Source organism: Tenrec ecaudatus, chromosome 11 (assembly GCF_050624435.1).
Source record: "Tenrec ecaudatus isolate mTenEca1 chromosome 11, mTenEca1.hap1, whole genome shotgun sequence".
NCBI classification, from domain to species: Eukaryota; Metazoa; Chordata; class Mammalia; order Afrosoricida; family Tenrecidae; genus Tenrec; species Tenrec ecaudatus.
The window spans coordinates 68,821,223-68,828,122 of record NC_134540.1 but is presented as its reverse complement, the minus strand read 5'-3'; positions in this window follow the sequence as shown (position 1 = coordinate 68,828,122).

Here is a 6,900-nt window from a genome sequence, read left to right as displayed (position 1 = left end):
GGCCTTCAACATCTGCTGAGGAATAGCGTCGACCAGGATCACCAACGTTATTTTCAGAAATAAAAGTTCGAAGCCAAAAATAAGTAGGTGAGTTAAACACAGAACAGCTAGGTATTCAGATTACTGACGGAAATTTCTCCCGAGGATTTATGGCATTTTAATACCTAGTGCCTGGGGGAATATTTTACTTCCGAGTTAGCATTTGGGTCCTCCGGGTCGGGAGAGGCGCACATGTCAGAACTCCTGAGGAAGGAGGATCGGTACATTCCTTGCCCCATTGGGCGCAAGCCCGCAGTCCCACTCGGACCCAAACTCACCACCGTCTTCAAATCAGCTCCAACTCAGCCGCCCTCTGGGGCAGAGGGGAGCTGTTTCTGTGGGTGTCCGAGGCTGGAAACCTTTACAGGAGCAGAAAGTGCCCTCTTTCTCGCACGGAGTGGTTTCGAACTGCTGACCTTGCTGTAGCGGCCCCATGTGTAGGCCACCAGGGTCCTTGAGGCTGAATGGCACCAGCCAACTTAACCTGACAAGCAGTCGTTTAACACTGTCAAAACGCCTCCTACCTGGCTATGAAGACAACCTGGAGGTGGAGTTTTGCAGAGCAGACACTGATTGTACTGAGTACAGGTGTTTTTTTCCTTTATTTTTTTAAATTAATAATTTTATTGAGGGTTATTACAACAATCCATGCATCCATCGTATCAAACACTTTTGTACATATGTTGCCATCATCATTTTCAAAACCTTTTCTTTCTGCCTGAATCCTTGGTATCAGCTCCTCTTTTTTCCCTCTCTTCCCACCCTCCCACCCTCGTGGACCCCTGATAAATTATAAAGTATTATTATTATTTTCATATCTTACACTGTTCCCCCCTCCGCCCTGTCCTCTCTGTTTGTTCCCGTGTGGTCCGGGCAGACCCGCCACTCTCCCCGGCTGTATCTTCAGTGCTGTCCTCTGTAGTGCACTCTGCTGGGGAGAGGTCCACGTAGCTGGGACTGGGCCCGGGGCCTGCAGATCCTTCTGTTAGTTCGCTGCTTCATGCCGGCATGTTGCAGCATCCTGGCAGAGTACAGTTTTTAAAGACATCTGAGACCCGAGCGATCAAAGGACCCATTGCATCGAGTAAATCTGTCACACAAGACCTCTTTAAAGCCTTGAGATGCAAGGATGTTCCTCTGAGGACTCGTGTGCGGGTGTTTTCAATCACCCCGTGTGCACGTGAAAGTCAGACTCTGAATAATCAAGACTGAGGATGGATGACTGCTTTTGAATCATGGTGCTGAAGAAGAAGAAGAAAGGACCAAACATGCCTGTCTTGGAAGAAGTACACCCAGAATGCTCCTTGGAGGCAAGGATGGTGGGACTTGGTCTCACGTGCTTTGGCCATGTTGTCAGGAGAGGCCAGTTCCTGGAAAATGCATCGCTTGGGGACGTAGTGGGCCAGTGACAATGAGAAAGGGCTTGCACAAAGTGGATGGACACAGAGGCAGCGACAGTGGCTCAGACATAAGAACCATTATGAGGATGGTACGGGACCGAGCAGTGTTGCATTCTGCTGTGCGCAAGGTCCCTGTGGGTCAGAACCAACTCCATAGCACCAAGCAACAACGACGACAGCAACAGTGACAAGAGCGGATTTGGACGACCAATCAGGAAGCTAGAAGAACATACTTCTGAGCATCCCGTGTGACTCCTGATTCGGGGATGGCTCCGAGTGGCAAGGAGGACCCAAAGGGGAAGGGAGCTGGTGACAGGAGGGTCGTCCTAGCAGAGAGACAGCGGGCAGAGAGGAGGGGAGACAGGGCTCTGCGCCTGGCTGCGAGGGAGGACATGCCTGGCTGCTCTACGGATTTGGCTCATTTTCTTTTACCACAGCAAGGTCAACCAGGACCCCAGACCTGGTCCTGCTGGTCCCAGGGTCCCAATTCTCCTCACCTCCGGCCCAGCTCAGGGCTGGGGCAACAGGTACCGCCTCCTGCCATCCTGACCCCTCAGTGCCTCCTCCCTTAACTCACAACTCCCCTTTTTGACCCAAAGCCAAAATGCAATCAAATACATTGTAGCCAGAAAAGGATGTGAACCCCAGACACGGCAGCTGTGTACGGCCTGCAGGGAGGCGGCCCTAGCGGTTGATTTGAATCTTCAGGACGGGGCCTGGGAAGTTCATCTATTTCGTGCCTCTGCATTGGAGAAGGGGCCCTGGTGGCGCAGCTGGCCCAGTGCTGAGCTGCTAACTGCAACCCTCCAGGTTGTTAAGGAGTTTTCTCTACCTCCTGCCGAGTCTTTCATATTGGCCAGCTTCTTGGCTCATTTGCTTGGCTTCCAGATTCAGGAAGGATGGTGAAAGGATACAGCCCTGATACTCACCTTTCCTGATTTAAACCATGCGGAGCTGTGTCCCTTTGGAGCCCAATTGGCACGGTGGGTTAATCGTTGGGCTGCTAATTGCAAGGTCAGTGATTTGAACCCACTAGCCCCTCCATGGGAGAAAGAGGAGGCTGTTGCCTCAATGGCAGTCCAATGAGTTCCAGCAAAGTAGGGTTAATGGCGCTTGGGCCTTGGTCAGGTTGATGGCCAAGTAAGAGTAACCAGTTGTGGTGGTGTCTGCTCTGACTCAGAGAAACCCCTGTGTGTCAGAGTAGGACTCAGCTCGATGGGGTTTTTAATGGCTGATCTTCCCAGAAGTGGATTGCCAGACCTTTCTTCGGAGGTACCTCTGTATGGACTCCAACCTGCAACTTTACAGATAGCAGCTGAGTATAGGAACCATTATGCCATCCAGGGAAGAAGACCCTGGAAAAATAACATGGACCTCTTCTTGATTCTCTCTGTCTCATAGCAACCTCACAGAACACAGCAGAACGGCCCACAGGGTTTCCAAGGCCACAATCTTGTCACTCCCAGAACCCAAATCATCACCCTTGAGGCTAATAGCCCGGTGCTTAACCACAGATTAAAAATATTTCTTAAAGTACTCCACAATTGAATACAAAAACTCATTTCCATTGAGCCAATGCCGACTTAAGAACTCCCAGTGGGTTTCTGAGACTGTATCTGTGTACAGGAGTAGAGAGACCCATCTTTATTCTTCAGAGCTGTGGGTGGTTTCAAACTGCCGACTGTGAGATTGCAGCTCAACTCCAGACACCGCATCTCGCCGGTTTCCTAATAGAATCCAAGGGCTGGTGAATTCCATGGTACAGCAAGCTTCCTCCCTCCCTACTCTCTGCGTGTCTGCTTCCTTGATCCTCTAGGGGGTTTCCCTGAGGCGCGTTTCCAACCACGTGCAGTGGCCGTGGCCGTGCCTGAGGAGTAAACCCAGATCTCTGGCCTTTGATGGCTCTATTTCTAACACGGTGTAGGCATGTACCCCTGTCTTTATAAAGAGAGCCCAGCTAGATTTGTCTTCTCCACGCAGGGCACACCTCAACCAGTTTGGGGATTAAGAATACCCCCCTATTCCAGCCCACCTGGAGTCACCTCAAGCCTGTCACTCTACCCTCTTGATCACTCACAGACCCCAAAGACTGGGTTTCAGGACTGCTGGAATCTGTTTTTAAAATGCTTTTCCTTTCTCTGCCCTGTGGGCCTCTTGCTGCCTGCCCTCACGTCTTCTGGCTCTCCTCAGCTGCTCTCTGCAGGGACACCCAGCCCTAAGAGTTGTCAGCATGACTGGGAATAGGTAGGGGAGCCAAGTCCCTACAGAGGGAACTTGAGTCGTAGGCCCCGAGACCAGGTTTACTGGCCAGGTTCATCGCCCTCTGAGGTGAGGGGTGGGGGTGAGGGGAGGTGCCCAGTCTCAGATTCTTAGGCCAAGTGCAGACACTATTGTGAATGTGGGTCACACTGCTGGGTGGGCAGGCCCTGGGCGTATTTGTATAAAACTCCCTCTACTTTATGGCTGGGAGTGCCCCCCAGATTTATTTTAGGACAGTCTGTCTCCTTAGGGAATTGTGCTGCCGCTGGGACCATTTCATCTGCAGGAGCCAATGAAGCAGGCAGTGGGTGGTCATTGGCATTTGGCTCATCATGGAATCATCGCATCCTAGGAGGCAGCGGGACTTCGTGGCCCAAAGCTTGGGCTGCTTGCTTTGAATCTCACCTCTGTCCTACATTTCTGTAGGACACAGCAAGGACACGGGGTCCTCCCAGAAGAGAGGGAAGAGGGGGGTCCTCTCAGGGTGGGAGCCTGGCCTGCTGGGGCACTGTGTCAGACCTAACGTAGGCCAAGGCTCAACTCAAGGTGCTCCTTGGGAGTGTTTGTAGGATTCTGAGCTATCTGAGGCACAAATTAATTCTTACCTGTAAAACAGAAGTAATTAAAAAAGAAAAAACCCTCACTGCCATTCAATCAATGGTGACTCACAGCAACCCCGGGTTGGGGGCGGGGGGCGGGGGGGAAGTGTAGAACTGCCCCTGTGAATTTCCAAGACTGTAACTCTTTACCAGATTAAAAAGCCTCTTCTTTCTCCCAAAGAGCGGCTGGTGGTTTCTAACTACTGACTTTGTGGTTAGCAACCCAGCCTGTCACCACTATACCACCAGGGCTCCCTCTAGAGATAATAACAGCAGCGACTAACCAGGGTTTGGGGGGTTAAATAAGGCGATACAAGATGCAGAGCGCAGGCCCTGTCAGTCGATGCGCACGCAGCAGCACTGGCCATAGCACGGGGTTGCATCTTTCCTGTATTGAGGGAGTCCTGGTGGTATCCTGCCAAAGCACCTTGTGTTATGCTGGAGGCGCGTTATGCTGGAGGTGCGTTATGCTGGAGGCGCGTTATGCTGGAGGCGCGTGATGCTGGAGGCGCGTTATGCTGGAGGCGCGTTATACTGGAGGTGTGTGTGTTATACTGGAGGTGTGTTATGCTGGAGGTGTGTTATGCTGGAGGTGTGTTATACTGGAGGTGCGTTATACTGGAGGCGTGTTATACTGGAGGCGTGTTATACTGGAGGCGCGTTATACTGGAGGTGTGTTATGCTGGAGGTGTGTTATGCTGGAGGTGTGTGTGTTATACTGGAGGTGTGTTATGCTGGAGGTGTGTGTGTTATACTGGAGGTGTGTTATACTGGAGGTGTGTTATACTGGAGGCGTGTTATACTGGAGGCGTGTTATACTGGAGGCGTGTTATACCGGAGGTGCGTTATACCGGAGGTGCGTTATACCGGAGGTGTGTTATGCCGGAGGCGTGTTATGCCGGAGGTGTGTTATGCTGGAGGTGTGTTATGCTGGAGGTGTGTTATACTGGAGGTGCGTTATGCTGGAGGTGTGTTATGCTGGAGGTGTGTTATACTGGAGGTGTGTTATGCTGGAGGTGTGTTATGCTGGAGGTGTGTTATACTAGAGGTGTGTTATGCTGGAGGTGTGGGTGTGCGCAAGGCCACGCTGTGTGTTCAAACTGAAATAAACCGAGCGCACTGCCATCGAGTCATTCCTGACTCATGAGTCAGAATAGACCGAGCAGAACTTCCCCCTCTGGTTTTCTGAGACTGTAACCAGTGGCTTGTGACCCCTTTGGGGGTTGAACGACCCTTTCACAGGGGTCGCCCGATTCATCACAGTAGCAAAATGACAGCGATGAAGTAGCAATGAAAATAGTTATGGGTGGGGTTCACCACAGCATGAGGAGCTGTGTGAAAGCACTGCAGCATTAGAAAGGTTGAGGATCACTGTCTCTCTACTGGAGGAGAAAGCCATGACTTGCTCCCACAGAGCGACTGAGAGTTTCAAACTGCTGACCTGTGGCTAACAACCCAATGCTGGATTGACGATGGTGGAGAGACGTTACCCTTCCCCTTCTCTTTGGGACTAGGCTATGGTTTGTGGATGGAAATGACGCTTCCCCGTCATTCTCAACTGCATCCTAAGCCCCTAAACCTTACCCTCCACCCGGGACTTTATGCAGAAATGGAAAGAGGCAAACCTGTGGAACCCTGAGAGAAGTATTCACTCATGTTAGTCATCCAAAGTCAGCCTGAGGACAGCGCTTTAATGTAAGCAGTGCCTCCAGTCGAATAGAGCCCTGCCCCCATGTCCTAACATGACAGCTGCTGTTGGCATCAGCCCCGAACTGTGATGGGCGAGGATGGGGCAAACGAGCCATCTGAACCTGCTCAGATACTCATTTGATTTAAAAATCCCATACGAGCCCTTATTGAAGATTGGATTATATGCTGAAGCCGAGGGGCATCTAGCCTTGGGGTCTTTTCTTGGAGAATATGATGTTATTTCACTATTGTGTCTAAACACTGCTGCGGGAATTGTGCTTGCATCTACTCCACAAGAAGGACTCCGTGGGAGGGCACAGTGTGTCCCTGTCATGGTGCCAGCTGTGTCGTCAGGGAACAGCATGACACCTGGAACCACAGACTTGGACCATGTTCCTTAAACTTAGACGTGGCTTACTTGGCCAATGAAATGTGAGCTGAGATAATGGGTGTACCATTAGGGAAGAGGCCCAGGCCTTCATAGATCATGTCCATTGCCCCCACACAGAGACTGATGACACTGCTGGTGAGGAGTCTGCCACCCCTGTATCCTTGAGTGAGGGTGACCCTTAATCCAAGACAGGCATGTAGCTGGCCCAGGGTATCAACTTGTGTTGGGTGCAGACACCGGGTTTGGGGGTTACAGGGTATAACCATGGTGTAGCCAGCCTATCTTGTTGAATACAGTTGGCAACCAATAGTACCACTGAAGGTCCACATCTTACACACCCACCGAGCCTCCCAGGCTGGGAGATGAGAAAACTCAGTCTCTGATACAGCAAGTCCCAGAGTCGTCTCAGAAACAAATGGGTACCTTCCCCATCACGCCACCCCCTGTTGCGCCTGGCATACAATAAGTAGGGAGTTCATGTCTAGTCTGTGTGGCATTATGTCTGGGCTGTGCAAAGATTGTC